General features: G+C 36.2%; 1 protein-coding gene across 9 annotated transcripts in view; it reads left to right on the top strand.

The window, feature by feature from the left end:
• LOC124308676 (uncharacterized) overlaps window positions 1-11,285 on the top strand; it is a 314,483-nt gene extending 303,198 nt beyond the window's left edge. For all 9 annotated transcript variants that reach the window (XM_046771610.1, XM_046771618.1, XM_046771616.1 and 6 more), the window contains one exon: window positions 10,556-11,285. The gene's annotated coding sequence lies outside the window, so the exon portion shown is untranslated. The remainder of the gene's footprint in view (window positions 1-10,555) is intronic.
• Window positions 11,286-22,675: the final 11,390 nt, after the last annotated feature.

Genomic DNA, 22,675 nt, shown 5'->3' with positions numbered 1-22,675 from the left:
CTTTTTATTTATTCAACTACGTTGTTAGTAACAACGACCGAGTTTTTCGGTTCCACATGGTCCCTGAAATATTTATAATTCTAAAAAAAATATACAATCTATTTATTTAATTATTTCAAAAATAGTACACGTAAACAAATGGTCGAAATTCGTACTTTTCCACAAAAAAAAAAAAACAACATTTCCTGCTAATTAACCATGAAAATCCAAATGTAAATTTTTACACAAACTTAACACACACCAAATACCTTACAGACTTTTTCGAAATTTTTCTTCCTGTTGGTTTTTATTGCACGCCATATTGAATCCGCCATTTTGTGTTTTCAAATTTCGAGTTCAGATTCGTAATCAGCGACCCCAAACGCCAATGCATTCAAAATTTCAAGTGGATCGAATGTAAGGAAAAAGGTTTGCATGAAAGGGTTAAGAATGTTTGCAAAGTTGCATAATACAACGTAATTTTTGTCTTCAAAACTGAATATCGATCTTTCATATATCTTTTGCGGCTCAGGTATGGATAAGAAGCTTTCCGACGCTTTTATTTCGATCGGCAAAGTGCCACCTTCAGATAGTATATGTTAGAACTGCGATAAATAGTCCTTTTTATGTCAGTTTTCATGCGAAGTTCGAACTACGCGTGGAAACTACACTATGAAGTAGTCACTGAAGCGCGCATGCGCGTAGTACTGCTATAACGTCGCCGAACTGTCAGGTCACCATAACCTCAATCACCTCGTCTCGTATATCGAAAATGGGCAACATTGAGCAACTTTTTCATGCGAATGCCGTAAAAAATAATGTATGGGGTAGGCCCGTAAACTGTTTTTGGCTCTAATGATGTGTTGAGTTTTCGCCATCGGCTCTGCTTCAGCTCGCCATCATCCTCACCTAAAAACACTCGGTTTACGTGCATGCCACATAAAGTAGTACTATTAATGTCCGTTGAGCAAACATTTTCTCGCGTACATTGGAACCAATATAATTTCAGATACTGAGAGCTTGATTTGAAGGACAATATGCAATGCTTGCATATGAAAAATATTCAATGAAAGCGCTCCGGAATTGGGTCTGCTATGGGAATATGTGTAAGGATGTACTAATTGGATCAAGATATTCAGAAGATTGGTAAAGGTTTTATGAAACGCATATTCTCAACGAAAAGTGACTCACGGTAAGAATGTTGATCACTTCGTGATGAGATTAAAATCTGAAACAAATCAATCATAACCAAGTTAATAAGATAAGCCTTTTTGAATAATAATATTACCAAAAAATTGTAACAATTAAATAAATTGTTTAAACAAACATTCGTGTTTCGAATCTCAAGTAAAATTTTTTTTATTACATATGAAATGAATTCACTGATTTTTCTAAATATATATATATATGCATTCTTTTAGAATTTTCGGAGATCTTGAAAAACCCGTTCGCGAGAATTTTTTCAATTTTAAAAAATGGATGAAGGCCTGAATTTTTGGACCGGTTTCCGTGAAACGGTTATACATTACATTGAAGAAGTTTCAGAGACATGGAACAACGAACGTTTTCATAAATAGAGTGTTGGAAAATTTTGGCAAATAGAATATTCAAAATCGCCAAAAATTCCAAAAAATGAATTCATTTGATATGAAATAAAAAAAAATTTCACTTGAGATTTTTTTTTTTTGGACACTCTATCAACTTTTCTGCATCATTATTATTCAAATCGAATTTTATTGTGATCTTGGTTATGATTGATGTTTTTTAAGATTATATTCTCATCGCGAAGTATTCAATACTCTCACCGATACTCACTTTTGGTTCAGAATATACGTCCCATAAGATCTTAAAGAAATGCACCAATATCTCACATGTAAAATATCCATCAACTTTGCAATAGTTCCCCAGGTACATAGTATGTTCGGTTTATTCTACAACCGCAGTGCTGTACCGACAACAACTACAATTGTACCAGAAAAACAAACCTCACAGTAGTTTGACGGACTCACAAGAATGTGTTTATTATTCATCCAACGACACTGCACGGACTTCGATTCAGAGATGCAAACTCTTGCATTCCTAGATTCCCTGCCGAATAACAACTTCCTGTGGTCCTTTATTTCGTCTCTTCAATGTCTCCCCTGAATAGAAGGAGATAAAGTTTCGAAGAAACACCGCTTCCAAAGTTTGATAAGGGTACTCATGAATGTGAAAAATATCACGATAAATTGAATACACAATATAAGGGCACTTCTTGAGGATACACGACACTTTTATTTCATAAGCTCTATTAACTCGAACTCTGTGTAGGCGTTTCACGACGTAAATTGACGTGTCATATTCACCCACAGTTGTCAAGGTATCATAGCTGCGAAATGTCGAGATGAATATAACATCTGGCAGAAAGGCCGGCATCTCCCTGGGCGCCAATTTTATCTTCGCTTCAACCGTTCTGCACCGGCCAACGTCACGATAAAAGTTCCTCTCTCTCCTTTGACGCATTTACAAAGGCACTCGGGGCGTTTGTGGCACTCTAGGAATTTGAAACTTCATCCATTCGGCCGCGGGCCAGGAAATGTCTCAACTTACCTCTTCGAACGATTTCCAGTGTACCTCGTAGCGTCAGCCTACTTTGCCGATGTATAGGCATCATCGCTTCTGGTTCGAGAACTCGAAAAGCTTGAACTCTGGTTACTTCTCCGATGGCACATCGCTTGTCATGGGAAAAAACTACCATGCGTGATTACAAAATTAAGTATTCCGAAGTAATCTACCGTAGTGATTATTCGAATTTGACTCAATGGATCGCCGCTTAAGTACACTCCAGGTTGTCCGCTGTGGCGGACATAAATAGCTTGCTTTTTGATATCCTCTTTGACGGAGGCTCAGCTGTGGCTTTTCCCAGCTAAGCTTACCGGATGGTTGAGCAAAGCCAATAACGCAGCGCGAACTGTGCTTCCACTCGTCCTGCCTGGCGCAATTACGTCCTGCTCATGAGAGGGCCAGTACTAGGCAGGAAACACCTCACCGGAAGTCTTCCTAGCGACGATGCAAGAGCTGGAATCGTGGAGTCGAGTAGTTGGAAGAGAGACTAGTGAATAGTGAATGCACTAAAATAGGACATAAAGAAAGGATCGAGAGTGTCGGTAAACTTCGTGCGGAACATGCATGAAGCTTTGACAAATTGAGGACGAATTGGCTACACCGACTGAATCAGATTATAAATGAACTGGAATGTAAGACGTGTTGAATGTATTTTAAGAAAATGAGCCCGAAGGTATTGGAATCTTACCAAAAACATCAAAATCAGAATCGTTGCTAATACCCAATGACTGTTGGAGCCCTCAGAAATATATTATTGCAGCACAGCTTGGTACATCAGTTTTGATAAAAAATGCAAGAGCACAGAGTGGGAAGGTCTCATCACTATTTCCAAAGAAGTTACACACCTCAGATTGTCGTTCGCACAATTATTCATAAAATTAACTTAATTAACATCCCCATTCGCCCTTTCTTTTTCTCCCCCCTCCACGAGTCACGCTAAATCCCCATTTGCACATTTTTGCGTTTTCATCTTCACCTCTTTCCGATTCATATTTCAACATAATAGTTTACGGCTCACCTAGAACCATTATATAAGCCGATACGTCGAGAGATTATTGGGAAACTGGGTCCTCTAGGGATTTCACAAGAATTGAGTTGTCGGCCAAACTAGTTTAGCCAGGTAAAATCGGCTGTCGCTCCAATCTATCATTTATGATCGAAACGCGGAGTGCGCTGTTTCGAAGTTACTTGTTATACTTAAGCAGCTGTGTTTTTTGAATATTTAAAACGTCGCGAATCGATTAGGCTCTCTATCGACTGTTCGCCGTTATTTTTAAAGATAGTTGGAAGGATCTTGAAATTGGAACTTAGGCGAACAATGTTCAATGCAGTGGCAATGTTGTATAATTGGTTATGTTTTTGCGAAGAGTTTTGGAAAAGATATATTGGTCAGAGTGTCAAATTTTCACAAGCTCGAGTTCTGTCTTCGTTATGTAAAATGTTGATGTGAGTTTTGTTAATTTTTGAAAAAAATAGTCAAGGATTAAGACCGAATGTCTGGCACTCCAGCATTTTGTACCTACCGAATCAAGACTATCGATGTGAATAACCTTAGGCTGGATATTCCATTGCCTGCGATGTTCCTTTGATATAAATGCAATCTGTTGATTCGAATTGAAAAATAAATAGGATCACGTTCGAGAACCGAGCGTAAGCCCTGCAGTCGATGGAATAAAGAACAAAAGGTACCAAGGAGATAACAAGAGGTGCTCTGAAAGCAGGAAAATACAAAGCAACGTCCCTGTTCCAGGTACCTATTATTCAGTGGAAAGCATTTCTTATATTTTAATACTCGAAACAACTTGCTACATATGAGGGATTCTCCGTCAACTCGGCCACTTTTTTTTCGAGTCGAGGTTCCGGTATAAAAAAATTAATTTGTTTGGCTTTATTTTTTTTACCCTAGAACCTCGACCCGTGCCACTCTGGCGATTTTTTGGCGATATTGTCACACGTATTGGAAGACTCTGTAATTTTTTCAGCAAAAAAAGGGGTCCTTTTTGAATAAAAAAAATAATTTCTTCCTTTTTTGTTAAAAAATCAGCGTTACCGGAACGTAAAATTTTTTACAAAAATTCCTCTCGAAAGCTAAAAAAAAACTACAACTTTTATGTAGTGATTTTTTTTCAGTTGCTTCAAGTTTCCGAGATATATTCATTTGAAAAAAAAACGGCAATTTCTCAAATAATGAATTAAAAAATCTGAAAAAATTCACATAGAGTACCTTTTAGTAGTACTTTGATATAACCAATTATGGGGCAGATCCGAGATGGTCGAAAAAAAAGTGGCCGAGTTGACGGAGAATCCCTCATATATGGTCGTATAAAACGACGGACGATTTCCTTATCAAACGTATCTGTTTAGCTAATTCTTGATAAAAACTGGAACCATATTTTAGTTTACAGGAGTTGGAATGAAATAAGGCAATTATCGATGACAGTCGTTCAATATTCATTGTTTTCATTATTATTCATTTAATTCCCCACCCTCGAGTCAGCACTAGTCTTCGTTTATATTTACGAGAATTCATTTATTCCGGATCGTTTTTATTTTATTTATAGGTATGTTTGTTCGTCGAAAATTGACGTTGACGTCATCGCGATGTACCCAACGATTTCATCGTTATTCCTGCGATACATATTTTTGCGAATAGAAGTCCTCCCGTTGATTTACATTCGCTAATAACGTCCCGGGCATCATGCGAGACTAAAATACCTTCGGTGCCCGAGGCGGCTTACATAAATATTATTCAAAGTTGGCACATTTGACGGCTGTGAAGCTGTGGGGATTTTTATAACGTATTGACTATATGGACACGGTCAGGTGGGTGGCTAAAAAAAAAACGAACAAACACGTACGCGTATCGTTGGATATCGAATCGATCCAACGGCTCGGCTCGCCAGCCTCGGGAACGATGAATATCACTGAATTCGCAACTAATCCGATTACCGACCGGGGTATGAGTTTACCGACCGGCTGCGCGTGCGTATCACGTGTCTGTCACGGCTCAAGAACGAGTTCACCTGTCAAAGGGTATCTGAATCTGTAATATGTGCGTGGGCACGAATCAGTCGAAACTTGAGAACTGCCAGATTACCATGCACGGAAAAAAAAATTCTGTTCGGCGAGCTGTATTCTACAGCTCCAGTAACTATACGCACTCTACGGTCTATCTTGTAGTTACAGCAACTATATATTAGTCAGCTCTGATAGCTGCAAGTTGTTCAGCTCTCACAGCTGAATGGTTTTGCTCTAAGAGCTGTAAGTTGCGCCGTGCTCTGGTGCGTTGACATATTTCATAACCTTCAAATTTCATGAGTATGATTTAAATACAGTTGATAGATAATTGTTTAAATAGTCCATTCAAATATGTAAATGACACTGAATAAATAATGATAATAATGATGAAAAATAATACTAATAGCAATATAATTGTACTATTTAATAATAAGCGCTGTGAGCGGAGCCGAAAAATTCTGGTCTAGCTCTTCGAACGAAGCTGTTTAGCTGAGAGAGCTGAACAACGTACAGCTATGACAGCTGACTAACAGTCAGTTATACGAACCATGCAGTGCTCTTCCAATAACAGAACGTTTAGTTCGACGGACTGTTTACAAGTAACTATCTAATATTTAGTTCCACGAGCTGAATTTTTTTTTCCGTGTGCTTATGTATTTCAGCGAAATGTATTTGCGATTTGAAAAGTATTTCAAACTTGCCATTTGCGGTAATCTTTGAAACGCAGTTGTAGTGAATAGCGTAATACCTTCCGGACGTTTATACCTGCAAAGTGAATTTTTATCAACAATCACATAGTCCGTCGTCTGCTAAAATTTAACGCGCACGCGCTGCAATCCGAGAGCGGCTGTTTGCCAGGATGACCAACAGTCAGAAATTGATTGTAACGCGTGCGCATTAAATTTCAGCAGACAAAAAATGTAAGAAGCTTACATTGAACGGTAAAATAACTGGGCGTATGACTGGGTCTGCGGTTACACATGAAATGACTGGTCTGCCAGACTATTCAGACTTTCAGCACGTAATTTATCCGTCGTGAAAAGAAATTGAGTTTTCAACTTTGGCGGCCACACTGGTGGACCAAATTTCAACAATTCTTGGCTCCAAAATCACAATTGATATCGCTTTTGACGGATGGGCATCATTCATGCGTGTGACAACATCCGTTTCAATGGCGCAGTGAAGCATGTATCTGTACGTGGAACAGTGATGCCAACCTGAGTGGAAAATGTACATGAATAGAAGCACAAGCGGTTTATCGATTTTATGAGTAAGATGAATTTTCGTCCTTTTATCGGATGGTCATTTCACGTTTCTTGCTTTTTTATTTCCTACCTCAGCATATGTGATCATTGGTAGGTTCTTGGAAAATAATGCAGGACTGAAAAACATGATTTCCATTTCTGGATATTCATACTCACCTATAATGACATATAACGAGCACGGAATGTTTGTACGTGCCACAGGTTTCAATATTACAAAATTTCACGAAACATAACACCTGACTTAAAAACTTGTAGAGATTTCCAACGATTTCACAAGATTTCAAAGAGTTTACAAAATTTCCGTAGGGTTTCATAGGTTTTCGAAATAATACAGTTTTCGAAGATTTTACACGATTTCAAAGATTTGGAAAATCTAAGAGATTGCAAAGAGACATTTGAAGGCAGTTGTGCACTGGGCGTGAAAGGCTTTTTGTTTAGTTGCGTGAAACCAGTTTCTGGTCCTCATATCCATTATTTTCTAATACGCATACCGCAGTCCACTGATTGAAACAAAACTTAACAGGGTGTACCGTGATTCATGCACAGTATGACCGTTGCAATGTGTAGATAAGGAATGAGGATGGTTAAGTAAAAGTGAAAATTGAAAAGTGAAAATTGAAGCTAGTGATTTGACCATTCGAGGCAAACCATATTTCTCCTCATTTCTGATGAACTCGAAATTTGATAAACAGAGGTTTCCAACGTCACGGTGATTAAGAAGTTTAAATTAAAATTTGAGAATTTTTAATCGAGGTTCTAATGTGACGGATGAAAGTGCAAAGTCACTTGATTGGGATTAGAATCGGTGCGTGGTGGTTTCCCAGGCTGTATAATTACGAATCAGAACTCAAAGTTGAGAAAGTCAGAATGATCGATTCTTTGATCTACCTCAAAGTTGCGTTATTTTGAAATTTATAGACGCAGCTATGTAGCGTTCTGAAATATTACAGGGTATGTAGGTACTGAGTTTCATCCAAATTGCGTAATCTTTTACGTTTCGTCCGCGGTATTGGGTTTGCCATTCCAAATCCACCAACTTTGCGATCAGATTCATAATCCGCGACGTTGCAAGCCCTCGATTTGCGAATGCTTGGTCCATCGAAGGCAAATAATTATTCTGTCACACGGAGGAAAAGGATTATTTGAATCAAATAATATTAGTTTCGTTCAACTAAATGATAGTCAAATGCAGCGAACACAATACTTAATGCAACGAAATACTTTTGTCGGACAGAAGAATACTTGTGATAATCTAATGTAGAATTGAATCAAGCGTTTGAATGATCCTGCTGACGATAAATTTATTCGAGACAACACAGCGTGAGTTCGTCGCATTAATCCGAATTTCGTATTAACAAAATGTGTGATCGAAGTGACCAAAAATTTGGTATCAAATCAAATTGAGATCATTCTAAATCATGTTGTGTTGGGTCAAGAGTTCAATGGTTTGAAGCAGGTGATAATATTTTCTGTTTCAAAAACTTTTTGCATTGACTGAACATTAAAGTTATTCGAGCACACAAAACGTATTCTTGGAATGATATCGTTTATGATCTGATGACTCCTAACATTGTGGGATTTGCTCAGTGCTAATCAGGTAAAACCCCATAACTTATTCTGCACGTAAAAGTATAAGTCGAAAATGTATCAATAGTTTTTGTTTATATGTCGTCAATATCAATTTCCATGATTCGAAACTCGGTATTATTTTCTCTTCGTTTGAAATAGATCTGACCGCAGATTTATCTCAGGGTATCTGTATCCGACTTTCTAACCTACTACCCGGTTTTATAACCATCTCTGAAGCTACTTCCATAGCGAGAAAGTTTACCGCCTAGTGGCCGTTTATGTTACTAGTACCATTCAACCAATTACATTACAAGCCTCGATTACATCAACAAAGTATGGCATTCAATCGATGTAAAATCTTCGTTTGTACTTATTTTATTCAATGTACCCAATTGTTTTTTCCAACGAACATGCGATTTGGAGGAACAATGAATAAACTTCAGAAAATGATATTTATTTGACCCAATTTCGGATACGCATGGCAAAGGTTCACTCGAATCAATACTTGAATTGATCGCGGCAAGAAAGGCTTTTTTTTAATCAAGGAACTCGCTTAGCTAAATCATTTTGACCAACTAAATAAATCGAAATTGTCGAATTGAAGTCATCGTATTTGGAACAATTCAGGGATACTATATTAAAGCTAACGGGCTCCAAGAAAATCTATTTTGTTGGTTCAGGAAGAAAAAATGACATCAATGAATTGCATACATAAACTCAGATAAAAGACAAATTGCTGTAATAATTCTGAAATATTTATGTGCTAATTTTAAATCTCACTCTAGTATTATTTCCCGATTCGGTACGGGTATTACCGTCGTAAACAATTACATACACACCTACAGATATTCAGGTTGCACTGCTGTACCTACCTAGTACCGTCACGATGCATAAAGCATGGGCGTCGGTGCAGACAAAGGGATATTATTCAGCCTGGTGGTAAATTCCGTTATGCGAAGCACTGCACGAGTCAAAAACCCACAATTCACACTATTGTTATTTTGTATTTCCGATTTCCGGTGTGAAGTAACACGTTATACAAAACCATCCACAGGCGGTAGCGATGTCTATATACGCGTATTGTGTTTCACCCACGCCGCGAATACAAATTCCTCTAGTTGATTTTGCAGCTACCGCAAATGCGGTAAAAGTGTAGAAAAGTTTTTGTACATCATCTCTCGGTACTTTCTTCTTTCCGTTTCAAGGTATATATATATATATACAGGGTGTCCCATTTTAATCTTACATCTAAATTATCTCGAAAAATATTGCTCTGATCAAATTTTGTTTGAAAAAAAAGTTTTAGACTTCAAAAGGGGACGTTCAAAAAAAATTTTGTTGAAGGTCCCAAATTTACAATAGCGACGCTACGATGGCTGACATGGTTTTTTTTAAGGGAAACCTAACTTTTTTTTATGACAAAACAATGCATTGCATTGAAACTAACAACTTTTGTGAGAAACATTTTTCGATTCAGATTGTGGTTTTCATGTTGGAACTCCATTTTTGACTATTTAGCGCTGTCCGGAAGGTACCATACAAAACCCAAACAAACCTACCCACAATCGTGCAACCTCAGACACGCACACACAGATGCATGCACACTTTTGTTTAGGTTTGTTTGGGTTTGTTTGGGTTTGTTTGGGTTTGTTTGGGTTTTGTATGGTACCTTCCGGACAGCGCTAAATAGTCAAAAATGGAGTTCCAACATGAAAACCACAATCTGAATCGAAAAATGTTTCTTACAAAAGTTGTTAGTTTCAATGCAATGCATTGTTTTGTCATAAAAAAAAGTTAGGTTTCCCTTAAAAAAAACCATGTCAGCCATCGTAGCGTCGCTATTTTAAATTTGGAACCTTCAACAAAATTTTTTTTGAACGTCCCCCTTTGAACTCTAAAACTTTTGTTTCAAACAAAATTTGATCAGAGCAATATTTTTCGAGATAATTTAGATGTAAGATTAAAATGGGACACCCGGTATATATTTTTTTTTTTTGGTCTTTTTATCTCGTGGTTTTTCTCTCTTCGCTTCGCGGCGATGTTGATTCTTCGTTCTTCAACTTCGACCTCGGTGAAGCTGTAAAATAATCAAGCGATCCTTGTTTTCTTTTTTGTTTCAGAGAACGGTGGCTAAACTCTTCGGCCGCGCGGGTAGACAAAGCAACGTACTTAAATCGTTGGACAAATATGGACTACTAAAGAAAATTTCAGGTCTGTCCTATTACATGTAGGTATATATATATATATATATATAATAATAAATATAAATAATATATATATATACATTCAAACTCGTATCGATACTAGTCCATTCGTTTGCTCCATCTTGTCGAGTGAACTGAAATTTATATATACATATATACACATAAACACATAGCTGTGGTGTGTGATAAAGAACGGGACGAGAGAACTTGGCAACGGATCGAGAGCTTTCTACAATTCACCTCAGCCTGTTGCTACCGCCATTACATACCTATACAAGTGTGATCAAAGATATGTCTAATATTCAAATTGATGATAATTACAGTAACGATTTCAATAGTTAATAACAGTTAAATTTAAAGTGATATCGAATTATGGCTAGGTCAGGACTCGGACCAATGACCAATAAAAACAATTTAGTTGAGAATTTTCATGCAGAGCTGACGTCATCGTTGGTGCTATCCATTAAATTGAACTACAGTATAGGTATACATACGCTATTACATGGTATCATATATGTATATTATATATTACAATGAAAAAAACCACTTACCTAGCTGATCGTACGAAAACACTACACGTACAGGGTGTTCCGCGAATGTCAACATTGGCTACATATTTCTTGATGAAAGCGATGCGGGTGGTTTGGTTTAAGGGGGTATTCAAGTGTAGAAATTTGAAAAAATCGATTTTTTTTTTTTTTTATATTTTCAAAGCTTAACCTTTCAAGAATGTGTCCTTAAAAGGACAAGTCAAAATTTCAATTATTTTCAGAGATATAGCTATTTTAGTGACACGTCTTCAATACTGGCTCGGCTGGAACGAATTTTACTCGAAACTTTAAACGCGTTTTTCTCAAAACTACATTTTTCAAAACGGTTGACATGATTTCTCAAGTTCTATTGAACCGATTTACTTGAAATTTGGTGAGAATCTTCTCAATACATGTCTCTATCGCACGAACCATTATTATAACGAAATAATAATTTTTACTATTTTTAAAAAATTCAGAAACGTCCAAAAAAGTCAAAAAAAACGTATTATTTTTTCGGACAGCCGTAATTTGGCAAAAAAAAATTTTTTTTCGACTTTTTTTTAGTTAGTACGATAGCTGCATTTATGTAGATTAATAATCTTTTTTTTTTTTTTTTTCTGATTTTGAAAATGCTTGCAATCGTGGCAACATTGGCGCGCCATTTTTTTTGTACCCCCCACTTCAACAACTCATAGCACTTTCAATTTTGTATTTTTTGACTTGTTTTTTTTTTTTTTGTAATCGTGAAATGATAATAAACGCCTGATAAAAAAATGGATTATAAAAATATTTTTTGTTTTTTGTTTATAGCACTTCAAAAAACACCTCAAATTCATGCCTCTACACTAGAATACCCCCTTAATTACAAAAGCTTCCAAGCAATCGTATCATATCAGTTAAGGTTATCACTCAAACGTTATTACGCAGATAAAATTTGTTGTTTACTGCTGTTAATTTTTAACCTTACATCATAGTTCATTGCTAGGCCGATCGAACGAATTCATCTGGTGGACCATAACTTCACCTTTTAATTCGCATATTATTGTACCGAGTCAACTTTTACGTCGAGATAGTATTCTATGATTTTTGGAGACACTGATTGCGAATCTGAAATCATGTTTAAAAACTTCAAGATCGCGGATCCAATATGGAGGACGAAAATTTCAAATTTGATCGAGTGTGGTCAAAAAACTCCATGCAGGGGTTTTCGGGATCGCTGATTCGATATGCCATACTGAATTTTCAAAAGCTGATTTCAGATTCGTAATCAGTGACCCCAAAAACTGATAATTTATGTAAAACATGAATGTGTGTACACGGGTAACTTTCTCGGATGTAAATTATTTGTTTCCAACAGTAATTCACATTATATCGCAATAATTATTCTCGAGTACTGAAAACCTATCAGTATACTATCAGAAATAGCAAAAAAATCGCAGAGAAATATGTTGAAAAGTTCTCTAAATGTACAGAAAAATGGTTATAAAATAAACGGAACGAATATTTACCGCTATGACTCAAAGGGTTAAGAAGATCTGTCCTTAAATTTCAACCTTGCATTTTTATTTGTAAATGTTTTTTTTTTTATTTTCACAATTTCAGAACACGGGTGGTTTTATTTAACAACATATTCCTCATGTCGCTATATTTCTCGAATAATTACCTACATACTTTGTTCTCTAAAAGTCTTGATTTAAATTCCGCAGTGCAAATATAAAAGCTTCCTCTTGTCAAATGTCAAGAGCTTTGCAATACTGGTTCCATTTTTGTTTACTGTCGGCAATTTCCGTATCAGTGAAGTAGAAAAAAAGAAATGTCAGAAAAATGTACCCTGGAGCTACCTTCGGATAATACCTGATAAATATTTATGTGTCTATACCAACGTATTAAATGTTACCTGGAGGAGTGAATTTCGAAGAAGTGAAAAAAATTCACGTCTTACGCACAATGCATGTATATACAATACATTCATGGAATATACTATAGGATGCATGTGCGTATTTATGTACAATACAATATAATTACAATGAGAATAATAATAATAATAATAATAATAATAGGAATAAGAAGAATAATAAGAAAAAAAAGTATATTAATAATAACAATACAAAGACATTTCGCGTCTGACGAACTTTCGTGTCGCAAACAGTGAAGATTTTATCATATCGTGTACTAATGTAAAGCAATTTAAGAATAATTATATTTCTTTGTAAATTAGTATACATGATATACATATATGTATATGTATATAATAGATATGAACATACATGTAGATGTACTTCTGTTATTCTGTTGTTGTCACTATATTATTGTAAATTTAATTGAATATAAGGAATTAATGAGGGGGTTATATATTACATTCTAAATGCTAAGTATAATAATTCCCGCATCTGAAATCTGTTTATTCGATACTACGTGTACAATAATACATGTATAATAATAATACCTGTAAGACGCAATCGTCACAATAGTATATATATATAATGTCACAATTTTTTATATATGACAAGAGTGTGTTACGCGTTTTTTTCACGAAGTACGAAACTGAGGTTAGGATTGCATAATGTCAGATTTGTTTGCAACTGCGCATGCGCGGAGTACAGGAAAAGTCACAATTTACTTCCAGGATTCCCAGGCATTATCTACCGTTAGATAACCGGGTACTTCGTGTACGGAAAACACGCATGAAGAAACGCGTAAAACATGCTCGTGTTGTATAAACACATTTCCTCGTGGGATGACGGAAACTTGAGGAAAAAAAAGAAAACTTGAATATTTACAACTTACACGCTTGTCGCGTACCTTCGAAAGTGGGAAGACTGGGATTTAAGATCGTGTAGTAGTCCTACCCTTACCGACCGAGCAAACTCACTCCTTTTCTCCCCACCTTAAATAAACAAACGAATGGAAAGGGTTAAAATTTTGACGGTGCATCGCTCTTTTCTGGCAGAATTCAGGAAAGTTAATTATATCCCGAAAATCGTAAAAAAAAATGTGTGACCTTTTGACACATGTTACCATTTCCCACATTTTCCACATTTCAGGGATCAAAAAGTCCATAACTGAAATACTTTGCGCAATTCCGGAAAGAACGAGGAGTAAAATGGGCCATTGTGAGAATTTTCATGCAATATTGCGGCTGCTAAACGAGAACTACGAATTACAATGATTTCGTAAATAAAAGATGCTCTCAAGATCAGCCCGCCAACGGCGGAAATTTGAACCCTATCCGTACGTTTGTTTATTTAATATAGAAAGAATAAAAGTGAGTTTACTCGGTCGGTAAGGGTAGGAGTACTACCCGACCTTAAGAGCATTCGTGCATACGATGCTTGCCAAGGTACGCAACCAACGTAATTACCTTACGACTGGCTATCCAATGTCAATGATACATATTTACGACTGATGCCAGCCGGTAGTAAACACTGTACATTATAAGTTCTCACCGACTATACTTAACTCGAAGAATACACAAGTTTTTATGTTCACGTGGTCGGAGTTCTCTCTGCAACAACACCGACGATTGTTTGTAACTTGATAATTATATTAAAGCGGGATCATTAAATCTAACTGTTGCGTTATTAATTGGTACACTGTTGATTATTATTAACCCACATTGCTCCACGATTATCTACAGGAATATACGCGATGAAGAAAGAAGAAAAAGTGCAGCTCATTAGCCTCTTCGGAATCGGAGTTACCAAGAACGTTTTCAGATAATTAAATTATCACGGACCATTAAATCGCTGCACGTTTTTCTTCATACCCTAACGAAACAGATAAAGCAGCACTGCTTTTAGTATACGTCTAATACTGGAATATGCAAAGGTGTATTTATCTATCCGCATCGTCAGCTATCATCATTTTCTTTGTTGATGATCTTTAAATCATCATAACAACATCAAAAAACGAACGGATTACTTGAAAAAGAATTTCTGTGCGTCTATATTTCGAAATATTTCAAGTAGTATTACCTCAAAGCAATTCACCGTCATTTTTTTCTTCAACTCAACACCATTTCTTATTCCATAAGTGAAATCAATAGATTTTATGTTGAATGGTTTGAGACAGAAGAATTATTTCAGAAGCTTGTTAGATGAATAGCATCAATTGACTCAACTAACGCCACATAATTATTTTGCCCCTATTGCTTGGAGATCAATGAAATAAATTGTCATTAACGCAGTGAAATGTTGCAAATCAAAGTACGGCAGTGACGAATATGTTGAATAAAACCGGTCGATTTCACCTTCTCGAACTGAATGATTATTTTCACACGGCACAATTATAACGACGTGCATAAAAGATCAGAACGGTTTAAAAAGAAGCGGATGAGTAATGACGAAAAGGCGTGTATTCGCAGATTTGAGAACTTTTTCACGCAGTGAAACATTCGCCATTAATTCACATTCAAGTGGACACCCAACGTTGGAGCGACACCGTTTATAGGTCACATCACAGGAGAGTTTATAGCTGATCGAATAAACCCTGAACTTTCAGCACATCATTTTATACGGCGCGTATATACGTACCAACATAAACTGGAAAACGAAAAATCGGATTTAAATAGGATTTTTATCATGTCAGCTAACGGAAGTAGTTTATCGTATTATACTCATTTTCCGGATGTTGATTACTTCTGTTTCTTGAAAATGTTTCGTAAAAAACTTTTCTTTACACGCACAAACATCCCGTTTATCCCCAAATCATTCTTAATGTGTTTTGACGTGCAAGAAGCCGAGATTCCTTAACTTACTTGTACACAAGTTTTGAAAGAAAAAGTTGCTTATCACTCGCTACGACACGTGTTTTTATATTATTGGCCCAAGTCTTATTTTTATCGAAAAGAGTTTTGTAATTTCAAATGCTTTGAAATTCCCGCGCTAATGTCCATGCGAAATCGAATCCGTTGAAACGGTGCACACGACAAAAGTGCTGTGTGAATTGTAAGTCCTTGTATTCATAAGTTTGAAATATTGTAAAACGCTCTTTCAACATTGCAATGAATCTTATTTCAATGGATAAATATGTGCGTTGAAAATCTTTGAGTAAATCAACCTCGTTGCAACTGATATTTCATTCACCGTCATTTATTTTCTTCACTAACCGAGGCGTTAATTGCTGTTGTATATGCCCCGTAATCTTGTAGTCTTTGTTGCCTCGTTTACTTCTTATCGTCTTTGTAATTCCTCCTCACCTTTTACAACACTTTTGTGTTGCTCACATTATCTTTGTAATCCTTTTAATACCCGTAACCGTTACAATCGCCTGTTAAGTTTGTAATCTCTTTTAATCTTTGCATTCATTTTTTGGTAATTCTTGTATTCCATGTAATCCCTGTAATATTACTGGTCTTGTTATGATACATGTGACCTTGCTATAATCTTGGCAAACTTTTCATAATCTTGTGAAATTTTGCAGTCAGTTGTGGTCTTTGTAATCCGTGCAAAACCATGAAATATTTGTATTAGTTTTGTAATACCCGCAACCTGTGCAACCATTTTGTAATATCTTTGTAATCGTAATTTACGTACGCCATTTTTATACAGCAAGCAGCCTCTTGCCCCAAATATTGTCGTTTTTTACATTTTCATTACACCTTGACTTGGGCTGTTTCGACGTGAAACAATTTAGAATTCTTTTCTCCGGACTGAATCAACTTTTTCCAATTTTCCTAATTAACTCGACCCACTGAGTATGAGAAGTATATTAATTCTATGCTATGGTCTCCGACGATAACAAGACAAATTGATATTGAGTTTCAGAACTTTTCATTGAAACCAATTTGGCGATGAAGTAAATTTAATATATAACCCTAACTTGATATTCACAATTTTTATTAATTTTCATATACATGCAGCATGAAATGCCTTTACATCTTATTATATCTTTATATCTATACATGTGATTGACAAAATACACTTAAACTCCTTTGATTGTCAATATCGTGTTTGAATGTTCATAGACTGCATCTGCAAAAATGCTTCGAACAAATGTGTATTAAATTTCAGACAAACTTTCTTAACAATGCACTATAAAGCCTATTTTTCCATGGAGTCAGTATACGTTTGCACAAGATTCGTGTCATTAGAACTATTCTCACGATTTAATAAAGACAGTAATAATAAATTCACTTTTGTGATAATACATTTAAACATTTCTTGCATAAATGTTCCAAGATATCATTGAAGGATAAGAAATATGCAACTAGAAATAGATTCACGTGAATTGAGGGATCGAACTCGAATCAATTAGTGAGTTAAATTCCGATTATTACAAAATTTCCACAGTTCCACTTTTGTAAAATACTCACAAAGCTCTCAAAACTTACATTTTTCGTCGGGATTATTGTAAGATTAATCCACCGATGGAATAATTTTTTGTCTATTCTTTCAAATATTTCGCATATTTTGGATTTACAAAAATGAATACTTAAAGGTTTCGAAATGTTTTCAGAAATCTCTCAAAAAAAATTTTCCCTCCGTTAACAAACATGTGCTAGTTAAGTGAAAGGTAAAATTGATTTTTAATTTGAGATTTCGAAAATACGATTACAGAACAAGAACCTATTTTAACATATTAGTTATGGAATCGAATAGTTTTATGAGAAAGAAGAAATGTTTAAGTCTTTCAAAAATCGACACTAAGTCTTAGAAAAGTCGACAGTTAGAATGGCAAGCCTCGTGTAGTATAGATAGTTAAAATCACGGACATGTATACAATTCAATGCACTTATACATTCGTGATGGAAGTGCATCGGCAAGTTTTCACCCCACGTCGTAAACTCGGGTGATAAATAATTTACGGACATCGTACCTGTTGAAAATTTATACAGAAGTCAGAAGCGAAGCCTTTTCACGAACTGACCGCCGAGTTGATTTTCTCCGATCACAAAGTCTAACCAATATAAATGGATCCGTTTAAATTTGAAGTACGCACTCACCGAAGCGTACATATATAAATATACATATATAATGTATATTCAAGTTGCTTTATCTGGAATACTCACTTCAGTTACTTAGAATTTGGTAGAGTGAAACTTTGGTAGAAAGTGAAGGATATGGAACACTCGATATAACAACAAGAAAAAAAACCGATTAAAAATATCAATTTATTGTAAATTAAGGTCGTGTAGTACTCCTACCTTTACCGACCGAGCAAACTCACCCTTTTTCTTTCTTATATTAAATGAACAAACGAACGCAAGGGGCTCAAATTTCGACGACGCATCGCTCTTTTCTAGTGGAATTCAGGAAAGTTACTAGTATCTCGAAAACCGTACAAAAAATTGATGGTTTTTTTACACGTGTACCGATCAGAATCAGTGGCTGTGTCGTTGTCGTGTGAAATCTCTGTCGTCACCCCCCTTAACTAAAAAATTCACATTACAATAAAACTATACAGTAACCTCATTTCAGAAGTAATTTCAATACTCAAAATTGGTGAAGGTACTGTCACATAGTGTAACGAAACCCTGCAAGGGAAAGAAAATCGAAGCTTTCGAGGTCCGGAGGTAGATTCAGGTGAAATGCCCCGAATGCGGCGTATGGCTTTCCAGCATTTTTGTTATCCGTGTCTCGCTGAAGCGCTTCCGTTTTCGTATCCGCTTTGCATGCACGCCTACGTCACGACCAGAGTTTTATCATAATCTGAGCAATATGCAGTTCTCTCGGCGTCGCATCTGGGCTCGAGTTGGACGTCTGACATATAGTATACATATAATGGTAGTATGGAAATATTCCACCAGTACCTACACGGTTCATTATTAATGTAATCCAACGATATTTCAGATACATTTCTTCAACAGCTACGGAAATATTTTACTGCTCAGAGAATGTGTCGGTTAAGAATACTAAAATTGTGTAATTAGACTCCTACGTACACTTGGGGACAATGAATCTGATACGGCTAATTTTTTACACTAGACAGTTATGTTGGCAACACAGAGAAACCTGAGCGCCACCGTCGGCCGAGCGTGAAACAAACTCAATCTCAATAAACATAACATAACCCATGACCGTCGAATCTAAACTTAGATTACCTCGGGGATGATGACTTGTTGGATTGATACATCATTCTAAGGTTAGATTCGACGGTCATGGGTTACGTTATGATTATTGAGATTGAGTTTGTTTCACGCTCGGCCGACTACGGCGCTGTAGGTTTCTCTGTGTTGCCAACATAATTGTCTAGTGTAAAAAAATTAGCCGTCTCAGATTCGTTGTCCGCAAGTATACATACAGGTGAAGATCAGATGCGCGTTTTTTTTTTTAGAAATGGCTTGCTGTTTTGTGATTTGTACGAAACACTGTTACAAGATTCAATGAATTGCAGCGAATGTTAAAGAGCGTAGCAGGAATCTAAATTCAAAGTTAGATTGGAAAGAACGATGATATCACTGGTTGATAAAATTTTGTAACAAGAAAGCTACTTACTAATTTTGAAATACCTATCTACCCTCATTGTAAAATCGTATTCAACTTGATTCGATCAGGTCTAATTTTTGTATTGCAGCTACTACCAGTAAAATTGAATCTCTATCGTTTGGAGTTACCTTTTTCTTTTTTTTTGTGATTCGCGGTGTTTTGTCATTTATTTTAACTCACTAACTGGTATTTATTGTAAGTACACAAAAACTAGACCTGATCAAATCAAAATAAATATGGTTTTATAATGAGGTTAGATGGGTATTTCAAAATTAGTAAGCAATCTCCTTGTTACAAAATATTGTTGACTAGTGTACTGTAACACTATATATATATAATCTCATTTTTCAAAAACTGAAAAATCATATTACAATAAAACTATTCGTATATAAAATGTTCAATTATCAATTCTATTACACTAAACCTTGTTCCTCACATAATCAGTAAAAAGTTTTCATATTACGCACAAAAAGTGAATTTTTGTTGACTATTGTATTTAGTTATATCTTTTCAATAGCTTAAATTCCTGTAATCATGTGTTGTATCGATATTCAAGTATGATAAAATTTGTGAGGAAGTACACTACCTACTACCTCGTTATAAGAGACTTCCCAGAAATTCGTCACCGGAGCGTTTCGTGTGTAAGTGTAAGTCGATAATCATCACCGATCTTCGTTACATTGTCACTTTGCAATGCGTCATCTGGTGGAAAAAAAATCAACCTAATGCAACCAGGCTGACGGCTGATCGTTGACCGTGTTTTTGCACGTGTGGATGGTAGAACTGGTACATTATTGATTATTTTTAATTGACTTATGTCATGTGAGTAATTTCACACCCCTGGAATTACGATTTGCCTCCATTGAAATTAAAAACTTAGATTATATGGTTACAAAATGGTGCCGACAGCCAGGCTCTGACCTCATGATGACATTTCCCAATAACGCGGACTCTTACAACGAGGTAACACTGAACAAAGGAAGATGAAGATGGCGTATTATATATACACATTTGACTTAAAATACACTTTAGCCCTCGATATCATCAGTTAGCAGTAACACCATGCATCACTTCACTTCTGCGCGTATAATTCTAGAGTCTATTCGTAACAAAGTCTAAACTCTATTTATCGTATGAAATATCGCTACGTCTGTAAAATGAAAACATGTTCCGTTTTTCGCCTGTTTATTATCCCCGGATCCTAAAATTACATGCCTCACACGCTTTCATATCTCTTTTCCCTTGATCTTTGAACGAAATACATTATTTTTGGCAGCCAAGGTCGCCAGGATCGTTCGTGATCAACATAACGTGTATATGCGAACTGCCAAGTCAGCGAGTCTACATTTTGGATTCATATTCTCGTATAGAAATCCTCACGTGCGGCACATTGCATATGGATACCTTTCTAGTAGGTGTATGTATAGGTATACCACCTACGTGTACTTATATCGCTGAACAAGACAAAGGAGCATATTGGAGGCACGTCTCGTTCCTATGCATCGTACCGGGTATATCGAACTGATTTAAATTCCGAACGGAACCCGCCCCAACACTACGAAAAGAGAATAAAAGAAACAAGCAAACCTACACGTATGTGCATACGTATATACGCATACTTATGTATATCATCGATGTACTCTCAAACCTGTAAGAAATGATTGAAATTAAATATCTGAGTTTTCAAATACATTGTATATCCGTATAGCATATTTCCAAGTAAACGCCGCAGTATGTTCGGTTGCCTACCACTAAGGGGAACAAATATCGGTAAAACAGACCTACCCGGTCATAATCACTTGAGTCAAGTCGAGTCTTATACAATCACTTTAGCCAGTTGACTAGTACGAGTTCTTCTAGTTTTCGTGCCAAAACTGGTAGCCACATACAACTGGCCAAATAACACCAAAATTGGTAGTCGGGGTTGTTTTGGGTCCCTGATTTAATTTCAGAACTTATTTTTTGAATTTACCTCCCCCTGAGGGTGAAATTATGGGTGAGTCGGGGTAAATTTTCAGTTTTATTATGAATTTTATTGTTATATTCAAATTTGAAATTTTATATAACGGTATGGGTTTTTGGGGTCTCTGATTTCATTGCGAAAGTTATTCTTTGGGTCTGCCACCCCCCGAGGGTGAAAAATGTTCCCCAGCATACGAAGAAACTAATCATAAATTTGCTTCACTTCTTATTTTATATTGGCATCAGGCTGACGTTGGTGAGAAGGCTGGTTGGTTGGTTAGTTTTAGTTTTATTGTTAATTATAGATTTAGGTATCCAGTTTTATTCAGACTATAGCTAAGTTTTTATTACTTCAACGTCGCCTTTTTGGATCCTCCATTTTGCAATTCTTCAATTCCGATAACAGATTCATCATCAGCGACCCCAAAAATCCCCGAGGATCAAGTTTTTACCAGAATCATTGAACTTTTATATTTTTTTCCATTTCACATCGCTAACTACCGATAACTCGGTTGGTCTGTATTACCGATATTTTCTCCCCTCGATGGTAGGCAATCCAACATACAGCGGTGTTTACTTGGAAACACCCTATTGTTGTGTGTATAAGTGCACAACGTTCGTTCATTCAGTTTACGCAGGAGCCTACTACATTATTCCAAGGCTCGTTTCATCGCCGTCCCACAATTCCGTAGGTCTATTCCGGACAGTGTAAATGGTGGCACTGAATTTATGGCGCCAAGTAGAGAGATGGAGTGAAAAAAGTGAGAAAAAAGATTAGCTGCAGGAAGAAAAGAAAAGAAATCGACGCAGTGGCGCATGGCCCAGATATTATCCATCGACCTGCAGATTATCAATGACCCCTCTATATCAAACTAAGTAAATCCTTCGCACAGATTCCGACCTCTATAAATTTAGTGATCGAAAAATGTATAATGTTTGGAATAAGAAATTGGCGTTGTTGCTTATAACGATGAAATACTGACTTACGTTGACATATTTTACAACTTGGTGAGCAAATTTATTACAGGTATGGAGGCCGCTTTAACTTGTTGACGCACGTCTGGGATACTCGAAGCTAAAGTTTGTTGATAAGAAGGTTGATTAGCCGGAAATTG

This window comes from Neodiprion virginianus, chromosome 7 (assembly GCF_021901495.1).
Source record: "Neodiprion virginianus isolate iyNeoVirg1 chromosome 7, iyNeoVirg1.1, whole genome shotgun sequence".
In the NCBI taxonomy this organism is placed as follows: domain Eukaryota; kingdom Metazoa; phylum Arthropoda; class Insecta; order Hymenoptera; family Diprionidae; genus Neodiprion; species Neodiprion virginianus.
Note: the sequence above shows the minus strand (reverse complement) of the source record. Positions and strands in the feature narration are given on the sequence as shown.